The sequence below is a fragment of the Pan troglodytes genome, chromosome 5 (genome assembly GCF_028858775.2).
Source record: "Pan troglodytes isolate AG18354 chromosome 5, NHGRI_mPanTro3-v2.0_pri, whole genome shotgun sequence".
In the NCBI taxonomy this organism is placed as follows: Eukaryota; Metazoa; Chordata; class Mammalia; order Primates; family Hominidae; genus Pan; species Pan troglodytes.
The window spans coordinates 34,786,366-34,800,698 of record NC_072403.2 but is presented as its reverse complement, the minus strand read 5'-3'; the positions used below and the strand labels follow the sequence as shown (position 1 = coordinate 34,800,698).

Sequence of the window (14,333 nt, the reverse complement as noted above, 5' to 3'; positions counted from 1 at the left end):
CCTCCCGGGTTCACGCCATTCTCCTGCCTCAGCCTCCCTAGTGGCTGGGACTACAGGCGCCCGCCACCATGCCCAGCTAATGTTTTGTATTTTTAGTAGAGACGGGGTTTCACCATGTTAGCCAGGATGGTCTCGACCTCCTGACCTTGTGATCCGCCCGCCTCGGCCTCCCAAAGTGCTGGGATTACAGGCGTGAGCCACTGCGCCCGGCTTCTTTTTACCCTTTTTTCTCTAAATTCTCTTCTTGCTTCGTTTCATTAATTTGATCTTCAATCACTGATACCCTTTCTTCCACTTGATGGAATCGGCTACTGAAGCTTGTACATGTGTCACGTAGTTCTTGTGCCATGGTTTTCAGCTCCATCAGGTCCTTTGAGGTCTTCTCTGCACTGTTTATTCTAGTTAGCCATTTGTCTAATCTTTTTTCAAGGTTTTTAGCTTCCTTATGATGGGTTCAAACCGCCTCCTTTAGCTCGGAGAAGTTTGTTATTACTGACCTTCTGAAGCCTACTTCTGTCCATTCATCAAAGTCATTCTCCATCCAGCTTTGTTCCATTGCTGGTGAGGAGCTGCGATCCTTTGGAGGAGAAGAGGTGCTCTGGTGTTTAGAATTTTCAGCTTTTCTGCTCTGGTTTCTCTCCATCTTTGTGGTTTTATCTGCCTTTGGTCTTTGATGATGGTGACCTACAGATGGGCTTTTGGTGTGGATGTCCTTGTTGTTGATGTTGATGCTATTTCTTTCTGTTTGTTAGTTTTCCTCCTAACAGGTCTCTGAGCTGCAGGTCTGTTGGAGTTTGCTAGAGGTCCACTCCAGACCCTGTTTGCCTGGGTATCACTAGCAGAGGCTGCAGAACAGCAGATATTGCAGAACAGCAAATATTACTGCCTGATCCTTCTTCTGGAAGCTTCGTCTCAGAGGGGCACCTGGCTGTATGAGGTGTCAGTCGGCCCCTACTGGGAGGTGTCTCCCAGTTAGGCTACACAGGGGTCAGGGACCCACTTGAGGAGGCAGTCTGTCCCTTCTTAGGACTCAAACTCCGTGCTGGGAGAACCACTGCTCTCTTCAGAGCTGTCAGACAGGGACGTTTAAGTCTGCAGAAGTTTCTGCTGCCTTTTGTTCAGCTATGCCCTGCCCCCCAGAGGTGGAGTCTACAAAGGCAGGCAGGCCTCCTTGAGCTGTGGTGGGCTCCACCCAGTAAGAGCTTCTGGGCCACTTTGTTTGTCTACTCAAGCCTCAGCAATGGAGGACTCCCTCCCCCAGCCAGGCTGCCACCTCGCTGTTCGATCTCGGACTGCTGCTCTAGCAGTGAGCAAGGCTCCGTGGGCGTAGGACCCTCTGAGCCAGGCTCTGGGTATAATCTCCTGGTGTGCCATTTGCTAAGACCATTGGAAAAGTGCAGTATTAGGGCAGGAGTGTCCCGATTTTCCAGGTACACTCTGTCACAGTTTCCCTTGGCTGGGAAAGGGAAATCCCCTGACCCTTGCACTTCCCAGGTGAGGCGATGCTCTGCCCTGCTTCAGCTCACCCTCCATGGGCTGTACCCACTGTCCAACCAGTCCCAGTGAGACGAACCAGTTACCTCAGTTGGAAATGCAGAAATCACCTATCTTCTGTGGCAATCACGCTGGGAGCTGCAGACCAGAGCTGTTCCTATTCGGCCATCTTGTTTTCACTCTATTTTATTCTCTTCTAACAGGGGATTTCTTTTTTTTTTTTTTTTTTTTTCGAGATGCAGTCTCACTCTGTCCCCCAGGCTGGAGTGCAGTGGAACAATCTCGGCTCCCAGGTTCAAGTGATTCTTCTGCCTCAGCTTCCTGAGTAGTTGGGACTACAGGTGGGTACCACCATGCCTACCTAATTTTTGTATTTTTAGTAGAGATGGGGTTTCACCATGTTGGCCAGGCTGGTCTCAAACTCCTGACCTCGTGATGCACACACCTCGGTCTCCGAAAGTGCTGGGATTTCAGGTGTGAGCCACTGCACCCCACAGTAATGTTTCCATTTCAATTCTGATTTTAGTGACTTGAATCATCTCTCCCTTATCTTGGTCAATCTAGTTTAGGGTTTGACAATTTTGTTTACCTTTTTAAGAAATAAATATTTTGTTTTATTTATTTATTTATTGTTTTTCTATTTCATTAGTTTCCACTCTAATCTTTATTTCTTTCCTTCCTCTTGCGTTAGCTTTAGTTTGCTCGTCTTTTTTCAGTGTCTTACAATGTAAGGGCTATTGATTTAAGATCTTTTGTCTTTCCTAACATAAACATTCCCAGCTATAAATTTACTTCTTAGCACTGTTTTAGCTGTATCCAGTACATTTTGATATGTTGTGCTGTTGTGTACTTTTTTTTTTTTTTTTTTGAGACCTAGTCTCACCCTGTCACCCAGGCTGGAGTGCAGTGGCACATTCTCAGCTCACTGCAACCTCACCTTCCCAGGTTCAAACGATTCTCATGCCTCAGCCTCCCCAGTAGCTGGGATTACAGACATGTGCCACCACACCCAGCTAATTTTTAATATTTTCTTGTAGAGACATGGTTTTGTGACTAGGCTGGCCTCCAACTCCTAGCCTCAAGTGATTCGCCCGCCTTGGCCTCCCGAAGTGCTGGGATTACAGGCATGAGCCACCGCGCCTGACTGAACTCATTTTTATTTATCTGAACGTATTTAAATTGTTTTAAATCAAAGTAAAACACATAACATTAAATTTATCATCCTAACCATTTTTAAGTGTACAGTTTAGTAGTATTAAGTATATTCACATTGTTATGCAACAGATCTCTGGAACACTTTCATCTTTCAACACTGAAACTCTATGCCCAACAAACGCTAATTCTCCTCTCCCTTCCAGCCAGTCCTTGGCAACCACCTTTCTACCTTCTGTTTCTATAATTGTGTCTACTTTAGATACTTCTTACTAGTGGAATCATACAGTGTCTGTTCTTTTGTGACTGGCTTACTTCCCTTGCCATAATGTCCTCAAGTTTTATCTATTATTGTAGTATGTGATAGGATTTCCTTCTTTTTTAAGGCTACATAATATTCTGTTGTATGTATATACCACATTTGGTATATCCATTCATCTGTCAATTGACATTTGTTTTGCTTTTACCTCTTGGCTAGTGTGAATAATGCTACAGTTATCTCTTTAGGATCCTACTTTGAATGCTTTTGAATTCTTTTGAAACCCCTGCAGAAGTAGGTTTGCTGGATTATATGGGAATCAAAATTTTAATTTTGTGAAGAAACCCTGTGTTGGGAAAACTCTCACCAACCATTTTCCTCTAGTCTTACACCACAATAATCATCAACATAGAAGACTACTGTGGCCAAATGTGTGAAGGTTTTTCCCCACACATCAAGCAGCAGACACCAGCTAGGTGTCCTCCAATTCAGTTCTGACACTGTCTACCTGAAGGTAATGTCAGTTCCTGCAGGTTGGGGGCTCAGTCCGCAAGACTTCCCCCTATAGCCTCAGATACCAGTTGCAAGTCTGGGTCTCTGGGACTTCTTGACTGACTGGTTTCAATTTGGGGTTCCTACAACCTCCTCTTTGGGTTAAGTTAATTTGCTGGAGTGGCTCACAGAACTCAGGGAAACATTTGCATTCACCAGTTTATTATAAAGGACACAGATGAATAGACTGGCAGGGCAAGGTATGGTGGAAGGGGTATGGAGCTTCCATGCCCTCCCTGGGCATGCCACCCTCCAGCAACCTCCACGGGTTCAGCTATCTGGAGGCCTTTGAACCCAGTCTTCTTGGGTTTGTATGGAAGCATTCCTTCCTCCAGGGTATGAGACTGGACCCTCCCAGGGGAGGGTCTTAAGACCCATAATGAAAAAGATGGGGTAATATTAGAGTTCTGCCTTGGGGCAGGTGAAAGGAAGGCAGGAGGTAGATTCTGTTCCTTGAGGCCTGCCCCTGAGGCCTAACACACACAACATTATAACAAAAGACTGTAACAAGGGAGATGGAAGTTATGAACCAGTAACTGTGGATGAAAACCTATAACTTGTATATATACATATATATATATGTATATAGACCACGAACTCCACACTGTTTTTCATAATGGCTGCACCATTTTACATTCCTGCCAACAGTGCACACATTTCCAATTTCTGCATATCCTCTCCGACACTTGTTATTTTCTATTCTTTTCATAGGGCCATCCTAACAGATGTGAGATTATATTTCATTATGATTTTGATTTGTATTTCTCTAATGATTAGTAATGTTGAACATTTTTTCATATGCTTATTGGCTATTTGTATATCTTTTTTCAAGAAATGTTTATTAAAGTCTGTTGCCCATTTTAAAATCAGGTTATTTGTTTTTTGTTGTTGTTGAGTTGTACAAGTTCCTTATATACGCTGGAAATTAACCCTTTATCAGTTGCAAACATTTTCCTCCTGTTCCATAGGTTGTGTTTTCACTTTTTTGATTGTTTCCTTTGATGTGCGGAAATTTTTAAGTTTGGTGTGGTCCCATTTGTCTATTTTTGCTTTTGTTGTCTGTGTTCTTGGTGGCTTGTCCAAGAAATCACTGTCAAATCCAATGTCCTGAAGCTTTTCCTCCATGTTTTCTTCGAGGAGTTGTATAGTTTTTGGTCTTATGTTTAGGTCTTTAACCCATTTTGAATTTTTTTTGTATACGTATAAAGATAAGGTCCAATTCATTATTTTGCATGTAGATAACCACTTTTTCCAATACTGTTTACTGAAGGCTCTGTCCTTTCTTCATTGTGTAGTCTTGGCATCATTGTCAAAATTATTCATCCATATATGCAAGGATTTATTTCTGGGCTCTCTGTTCCATTAGTCTGTATACCTGTCTTTATGTCAGTAATACAACCATCTTTTTTGTTTGAGACAGAGTCTTGCTCTGTCACCTGTCACCCAGGCTAGAGTGCATTGGCATGATCTCAGCTCACTGCAACCTCTGCCTGCCGGGTTCAAGCAATTCTCCTGCCTCAGCCTCCCAAGTAGCTGGGACTACAGGCACGTGCCACCATGCCCAGCTAATCTTTTGTATTTTTAGTAGAGATGGGGTTTTACCATGCTGGCCAGGCTGGCCTTGAACTCCTGACCTCGTCATCCACCCACCTTGGTCTCCCAAAGTGCTGGGATTACAGGCATGAGCCACTGCGCCTGGCCCCTACAACCATCTTAATTAGCGTTGCTTTCTAGTATGGTTCAAAATCAGGAAGAATGAGTTCTACAACTTTGTTCTTTTTCAAGATTGTTTTGGCTGTTCAGGTTCCCTGGAGATTCCATATGAGTCTTAGGATGATTTTTTTCTATATTTTCCTATTTCTGCAAAATTGCCATTGAGTTTTTGATAAGAATGCCATTGAATCTGTAGATCACGTTGGATAATATGTATTTATTCACAGTATTAAAGTCTTCCACTCCACAAGCACAGGATGCTTTTCCATTTATTTGTATCTTGTCTGATTTCTTTTAGCAATGTTTTGTAGTTTTTCCCGCACAAGTCTTTTACCTCCTTGGTTCAGTTTATGCCTAAATATTTTATTCTTTTTGGTGCTATAGTAAATGGGATTGTTTTCTTAATTTTCTTTTCAGGTTGGTCATTGCTAGTTTGTAGAAATGCAACTGATTTTTGTGTGTTCATTTTATACCCTGCTACTTTTCTAAGGTTGTTTATTAGTTGTAACAGGTTTTTTTTGTGTGTGTGGGAAGGTCTTCAGGGTTTCCACATATAAGATCATATCATCTGTAAACAGATAATTTTAGTTTTCTTTTCCAGTTTGGATGACTTTTGTTTCTTTCTTTCGTTCTTTCCTTCCTTTTCTTTTCTTTCAAGACGGGGTCTGGCTTTGTCCCCATGCTGGAGTACAATGGTGTGATCTCGGCTCATTGCAACCTCCACCTCCCGGGTTCAAGTGAACCCTGCCTCAGCCTCCCAAGTAGCTGGGATTACAGGTGCATGCCATCATGCCCGGCTAGTTTTTGTAGATTTTTATGGTTATGGGGTTTCACCATGTTGCCTAGGCTGGTCTTGAACACCTGGGCTCAAGCAGTGCACCCTCTCGGCCTCCCAAAGTGCTGGGATTACAGGCTGTAGCCAGCGCACTGGGGCTTTTTTTCTTGTCTAATTGCTCTGAGTAGGACTTCTAGTGCTATGTTGAACAGTAGTGGTGAGAGTAAGCATCCTTGCCTTGTTCTATATCTTAGAGGAAAAGATAAGGCCACTGAATATATTACCTGTGGGCTTTTCATGTATGGCTTTTATTAAGTTGAGGTAGTTTCATTCTATTCCTAGTTTGCTGAGTACTTTTTTCTTTTTTCTTTTCTTTTTTCTTTTTTTGAGTCGGAGTTTTGCTCCCTTGCCCAGGCTGCAGTGCAGTGGCGCCGTCTCGGCTCACTGCAAAGTCTGCCTCCCGGGTTCACGCCATTCTCCTGCCTCAGTCTCCCGAGTAGCTGGGACTACAGGCGTCTGCCACCATGCCCGGCTAATTTTTTTCATTTTTTTTAGTAGAGACGGGGTTTCACCGTGTTAGCCACGATGGTCTCGATCTCCTGACCTCGTGATCCGCCCGCCTCGGCCTCCCAAAGTGCTGGGATTACAGGCGTGAGCCATCGCGCCTGGCCGCTGAGTGCTTTTTTCATAAAAGTGTGTTGAATTTTGTTGAATCCTTTCTGTATCTCAATTGAGATGATATTTGATTATTGCCATTCATTTTATTAATATGGAGTATTATATAACCCTGGATATTTCACTCCCAAGAGTGCTAATCCTCTGACATTAGTCTTCGTGGTGATGCAGTTTTTCGTATGCCCCCAGTCACCCTGGGATGACAGTGGTGCTGGCAATGTTCTTTTTCACTCTTTTTCTGACCACACCCTACTGTTGTGTTTCAGTTATTGCTGACCAGTTGTTGTATTGTTTTCAACAATGCCTTGAGGTATAAATTCCTCTATGAACAAATCCAATCAAAATGTAGCTCCTTAAATGGAATAGTTTCTGATGTAAGTATTTGATATTTGTCCTGACTCCAAAAGGGTTCCTCCTAACTGTCTTATTTCCTGATTCTCTCCTGCATACTAGCCAGACTACAGTTTAAGATCTATCTTTCTTAGATTCACAAATTTCCTCCCAATTACCTTTCATCAAAATCTCCACCATTCTTGAGAATGCCCTTAGCTTTCCACTTCTCTATTCTGTGTTACCAATTAAATCAGTTATTTTGGGAAAGGATTGGAAGCTATCTACTTTTTGGCTCATTTATTTCTTCTTCTTTTTTTTTTTTTTTTTTTTGAGATGGAGTCTTGCTCTGTCGCCCAGGCTGGAGTGCAGTGGTACAATCTCAGCTCACTGCAACCTCCACCTCCTGGGTTCAAGCGATTCTCCTTCCTCAACCTCCATAGTAGCTGGAATTACAGGCACACACCACCAGGCCCAGCTATTTTTTTTGTATTTTTAGTAGAGATGGGTTTTCGCCATGTTGGCCAGGCTGGTCTCAAACTCCTGACCTCAGGTGATCTGCCCGCCTTGGCCTCCCAAAGTGCTGGGATTACAGACATGAGCCACCATGCTCGGCTGGCTCACTTCTTTCTATAGGAAAAATCTCTGAGCTAGGACTCTGGAGCTAGAGGTGGTAACAATTGCATGTTTCTCTTTGTGGAAGAAAAGTTCTAGATGCTGAACAATCAGTGGATGGAGTGCAGTACTCTGAAATCCTCTTGGCTTGTATTTCCTGTTTTGAAGCCACTGCCTCACAAGCCGCAGTAAGAGCTATTAGCACCTTAGTATTCTCTGTGTGCCATGCTCAAGGTAGGGTATTAACTATGTAGGGGTGGCGGAAAAGCTTCCTCTCTGCCCACTGAAATTTGCTAAAAATGAAGTGACAAAGGCAGATTAATAAAAGAAAAAGACATACAAAATTTATTTAACATACATAAGCATGGGGTAATTGTAGGAGAGTGATTACGCAGTGTCCCAGTGAAGTTCAAATACATATATGCCCTTCTTCATAGGGGAAGGAGAGATTGAAGCTGATCATTTCATATTCCTTTTTACAGTGACATTATATTGATGTACCATAGTTTTCTCAAACTGACCCTTTTGTCAGACATTTGGATTGTTTCCTTTTTTTTTTTTTTTTTTTTTTTGAGATGGAGTCTCGCTCTGTCTCCCAGGCTAGAGTGCAGTGGCATGATCTTAGCCCCAGCCTCCCTAGTAGCTGGGGCTACAGGCACGTGCCGCCACACCCAGCTAATTTTTTGTATTTTAATAGAGACGGGGTTTCATCATGATAGCCAGGATGGTCTCGATTTCCTGACCTGGTGATCCACCTGCCTCAGCCTCCCAAAGTGCTGGGATTACAGGCATGAGCCACCGCACCCGGCCTGGATTGTTTCCTTCTTTTGCTTTACAAATAGAGTTGTGATGAATAGTCATGCATCTGTTTTCCTTTTTATTTATTTAGTATTTATTATTATTATTATTATTTGAGATGGAGTTTTGCTCTCTCACCCAGGCTGGAGTGCTGTGGTGACATCTTGGCTCACTGCAACCTCTGCCTCCTGGGATTCAAGCAATTCTCCTGCCTCAGCCTCTTGAGGAGCTGCAATTACAAGTGCCCGCCACTACACCTGACTACTTTTTGTATTTTTAGTAGAGGCAGGGTTTCACCGTGTTGACCAGGCTGGTCTCAAACTTTTGGCCTCAAGTGATTTGCCAGCCTTGGCCTTCCAAAGTGTTGAGATTACAGGCGTAAGCCACTGTGCCTGGCCCTTTTTATTTTGATAGTATATATTAGGGATAGCTTTTTAGAAGTGGAATTTGTGGGTTAAAGGGTAAATAATTATACATTTTTTCTAGATACTGCAAATTTTCTGCCCTTGGAATTATACCATTTTCCATTCCCACCAGTACTCTATGAAAAGACTAATTTCTCGGCAACCTTGACAACAAAGTATGCTATCCAATCTAATTTAGTATGTCTTTCACTTATTATGAGTAAAGTCAGGGTATTTGGGGTATCCATCACTTTGAGTATTTATCATTTCTATGTGTTGGTTTCAGGTTATCTCTTCTAGCTACTTTGAAATATACAATACATTGTTGCTAACTATAGTCGCCCTACTCTACTATCAACATTAGAGGCTGGCTGTGGTGGCAGGCACCTGTAATCCCAGCTGCTCAGGAGACTGAGGCAGGAGAATCACTTGAACCTGGGAGGTGGAGGTTGCAGTGAGCTGGGATGGTACCACTGCACTCCAGCCTGGGCAAGACAGCCAGACTCCAACTCAAAAAAAAAAAAAAGAACCTATACCTTCTATCTAATTATATGTTTGTACACATTGACCAACCTGCCTTTGTACGCAGCTCCAATGCACACACCCTTCCCTGACCCTGGTATCTATGATTCTACTCTCTACCTCCATGAGATCAACTTTTTAAACTCCCACATATGACTGAAAAGATGTGAAATTTGTCTTTCTGTTTCTCGCTTACTTTATTTAACATAATGACCTCCAGTTCCAATTACAATGGATTATATTAATATCTTTCCTAATAATGAGTGATCTTTACACTCCTGGAATAAACCCTACTTGGACATCCTGTATTACTGTTTTAAATGTGCTATTGGATTCTGTTTGCTATAAATTTTATTTAAGATTTAGGCATTACATTTCATATATTTCGTATGTGAAATTGACCTGTAGTTTTCATTTTTAGTGCAAACTGAAATGTTTGTGATCAATGTTATACTAACTTTATAAAGTGCTAGTGTCTATGCTTCGAATAATTTAAGTAGCATCATGATTTTTTGATATTTGACAGTTTGGTAGGATTTCTTTATGAAAGTATTTGAGCTTGGTGCCCTTTTTATTGAGTATGCCTGTTAAACTATTTTTCTTAACTGGTCTGTTTAGACTTTCTGTCTCTACAAGGGTTAGTCTGAGTATGCTACATTTGTCTAAAAAATCCACTAAGTTTGCCAGTTATTTGCTAGTTGTGTTATGTTATCTCTGATGATTTCAAAAAAGATCTTCTGTGTTGATGATTATTTCCTCCAGTTCTAATTTTGTGTATTTGTACTTATTTTCTCTTTGTTGGCTAGAGGTTTGTCTATTTTGTTGACTTTCAAATATCCAGCTTTTTTGTATCTTTATTAGTTATACTTTGTTTCTAACTCATTCTCTGAATTTGTCCTTACAACCCTTCCTTCCTCATTCTTTTGGTTTATTTTGTTGTTCATTTAGTAGCATCTTGAGCTGTGTTTGATTCATTTGTTATTTTTTGTTGTTATCGATATAGGTATGTCAGGAAATAAATTTCCTTCTGATAAATGCTTTAGCTCTATCTCACAGATTCTATGTCACATTTGCACTTTTGTCCTTTTCAAGAAATTATGTAATTAAAATTTGTATTTCCTTCTTGACTCGAGTTGTATTATAGCATGCTTTAAAATTTTCAGGTGGACGTGACTTTTATTTTTTATTTTATCAATTTCTAGTTTTATTGCATGATGGTCAGAGAATGATGTTTGTGTTATTTCTATACTTTGGAACTTACTGAGGTTTTCTTCTGTGGTCCGTTTTCATGAATGTTTCACAGGTACTACAAAAGAATGTGGTGCGGAGAGAGAGGTATACCGGACCCGAACTCTCTCACCACACTCTTCCTCGTTCCTTGATTATTTCCGGTAATGCTCCTGAATCCACATTTTTATGAAAAAAAAAAAACCACTTCATTCTTCTTGTATGCGACCCTCTGCAAACTGTTTTTTTTAAATGAAGTATTCAAGTATGATGGACGTCCCTTTAATCTCAGATGGGCTGATAATAGGATTGGATAATTCTGTTATTCACCACATCCCCTTATCTTGTCTTTCTGCCCATTTAAGCTACTCTCCCAGTGTTGGCTGAGACCCTGTGGGTTCCTTGGGCTGGGAGGCAGAAGCCCAGAGCTCAGAGGATGAGGTTGGTGAGCCAGACCCGGCACACGGAGGGCTTGATGAATCGTTCATGCGCGTGTTGAGTGTATACCGCCCTCGTATCGTTTTCTGCCAATCGGGACCGGACCGGGAGCGGATTCTGCCCGAAAGGGGGCGCGATCTGGCGCGTGCTCCTCTTCCTCGCTCCCCAGTCCGCGCCTCGCTGGGCTCAGCACCCCGGCCGCCGGCGGGACGGAGGCTCGGGTCCAAAGCAGTGGCTGCACCGACACGAACCCGTCTGCGTTTCTCCACCTGTCTTCCCTCGCCACCTGCATCTACTATGGTCTCTAAATGCCTCGCTTTGTACTTTGTGGCTTTCTGGCAGCCCTTTAAAGCAGCGGTGAAAGAAAGGAGAGAGTCAAGACACGGGAGAAAATGTTTCATCCCGGGTTCTTCTAGTGGTGCCCGGTAAGTGACTCCGGACTGACGAGCAGAAAAATCCCAGGGCCATCAATAGAGGGCCTTCGGTGTAGAATGCGGTTTGCTCAGCTGTCAGCAAAGAGGGACGCAAAACCTAAATTTAAGATATCAGAAATAACTAAATAAAATAGACCTTGGCTGGTTACAACTAATGGTTCTGAAACCTAGCAAAAGGGTCAGGTTCTGATCTTGAATATACTCTCGAGACGACTGTTTCAGCACGGGGGTGTAGCTCAGTGGTAGAGCGCGTGCTTAGCATGCACGAGGCCCCGGGTTCAATCCCCGGCACCTCCATTTCTTTTGCTTTTAATTTTTTTCCCATTGCTTTACTTTATTTTCCTTGCTTAAACAGAAAGTAACCCTATTTCACAACGGTTTTGCCATTAATATTACTGCTGTTCCATTTCTACTCCTCAGCCTTGACACGACTCGGGGGGCTGCCTAAGCAAAAGGTGGAAAAGATGGAGCTGGAAGACAAAGACGGCTCCGGATTCCAAAACTTCAATGGCGTCGCCAAATTGACGAGCTCATTAACCTTTGGAGTATTGTTATTTAAAAAGTAGGAAATAAAAGATAAATGTGGAAATATTTAATAAAAGAAAAACGTAAGCTCTCAGACAATTTTCTTTATTACTTTTTTTTTTTTTTTGAGACGGAGTCTCTCGCTCTGTCGCCCAGTGGCACGATCTTGGCTCACTGCAAGCTCCGCCTCCCGGGTTTACGCCATTCTTCTGCCTCAGCCTCCCGAGTAGCTGGGACTACAGGCGCCCGTCACCACGCCCGGCTAATTTTTTCTATTTTTTGGTAGAGACAGGGTTTCACCGTGTTAGCCAGGATGGTCGCGATCTCCTGACCTCGTGATCCTCCCGCCTCGGCCTCCCAAAGTGCTGGGATTACAGGAATGAGCCACCACCGCTCCCGGCCGATTTCCTTTATTTTTTTTCTGGTCCTTGTTTAGCCATGATCCATCGCAGGCTGAGCCCTGAGAAACGCAAAGCCTTCCAAACTGGGAAATTGAGAAAGTTATTTTCATCAATGAATGTAGAGGCGTCACACTTCTGCCGAAATAGCTCCATTGGGAAGCATGCTCTGCTGAAGATCTCAAAGTTCACGGACTGATTTCCAGTTTTATTCTGTCTTCACTCCTGCCGGATAATTTGACTTCCCTTAGATGACGTTACAGAAGTAATTTTACCTAAGACAGGTGCGCCCTCTATCGTAAGGATATTTTTCAGACTCTTGGTCCACACAAGAGTTGGTGGCACCGGAGAGCTTGTTAGAAGAGCGAAATCTCAGCTTCACCTCAGACGTACTGAACCAGAAGTAGCAATTTAACAAGATCCACAAGAGATTCTTTCGCACATTTAAGAAGCAATATGACGTGCTTTGACGTGGATGGAGTAAGGGTGTATAGTATAAATACGCGGCTGTGTTTTTTCCCCCAATTTTCTATTCTAACAGAAAACATAATTGCAAAAAATATATATTTATATTGCTGAATCATTTTTGTGTTCTAATCATTGACTCTGTTCCTTGCCTCTCTGGCAATATTGTACTTATTAATATTTTTTGAATCACTATTCATGATTGAATATGATGTGAAGTTTTCATTTTCTTTTTTTTTTTTTCTTGAGATGGAGTGTCACTCTGTCGTCCAGGTTGGAGTGCAGTGGCGCGATCTCGGCTCACTGCAATCTCCGCCTCCCGGGTTCAAGCGATTCTCCTGCCTCAGCATCCCGAGTAACTGGGACAACAAGCGCGCGCCACCGCGCCCGGCTAATTTTTTATATTTTTTTTAGGGACGGGGTTTCACCATATTGGCCAGGCTGGTCTCGAACTCCTGACCTCATGATCCGCCCGCCTCGCAAAGTGCTGGGATTACAGGCATGAGCCACCACTCCCGGCCTTTATTTTCTTTTTCGCAAGTTTTGCAATAAAGGCTGTGCTAACTTCTAATGTAAACTGGGAAGTTTGTATCCTTGCTCTGAAACATTTTAAATAGAATAAAACCTTGTAATCATTCCAGAATACACAGCCCTCTTCTCATCAGCTACCACCAAATCTTCAAGAACTTTTGTATTAACACCACTTTGTATTCTAAGCCCTGTGATAGATTTTAAAGATCCAAAACCCTTTGCTAACCCTAATGAAAGTGTGAGCTGAAGGACATCGCAAGAATTGGAAAATCCTTGGTTTCTGATATAATATCAGGCCACCTCTGTCCCTGTGAAGTGATTAGGAAATTTTCAATGGAGAAAATAAGTTCCAAAAGTCATTCTTTCTCAGATTAAGATGTCTTGGGTTTCAGTTTACTTCTTTAAAGAAAGATTCAGAGCTAGTACTGAGGACCCAGACTTTCTTGATGTGGGAAATAGATAATTTTCTGTTCTGTTGACATTTTTTCTCTCTCTTCTCTCATTTTCAAAGTACAGTTCCACAATGTCTCTTTGCCACTTATACTCACTGTGGCAGAAAAAAATTATTCACAGACTTCAATCATGGGAATCAATTTGCAAAGGAATATAGTAAAAGCATGAGGAAAAATATCATGAATTATTACCATTGCTTTATGCTAGGGCTCAGGCCCAAATGGAAATATTTTTTTCTGCTCCCCACAATAGACTTCTTTAAGGAAGTCCACCTCTGTAATTTAAGGTAGAAATGGATAGGATGCAAAAATCAAGAGTTTAATATAAGAAAGCTATAGAAAATATAGGATGGAGATTTCAAAAACATCTTGGGACAATGAAAACAAATGACATATGACAGATAGAAGTACTTCTTTGAGAGCAAACAGTGCCTATCCTTGGCCTAGGACAATAGTGAATCATTTTAAGGTACATTGTAGATGAACTTTGGAAATTCAACTATATTTTATTTTGGGGTTGTATACTTCAATGAGATCATATTTTAAAAAAATTTTTCTCCACAGAGAAATTAAG

At 42.2% G+C, this 14,333-nt stretch overlaps 1 non-coding gene across 1 annotated transcript; it reads left to right on the top strand.

Annotated features, from left to right (window-relative positions):
• Positions 1 to 11,613: 11,613 nt before the first annotated feature.
• TRNAA-AGC (transfer RNA alanine (anticodon AGC)) lies at positions 11,614 to 11,685 on the top strand. The gene has a single exon. It is a non-coding gene; the product is annotated as a tRNA-Ala (tRNA).
• Positions 11,686 to 14,333: the final 2,648 nt, after the last annotated feature.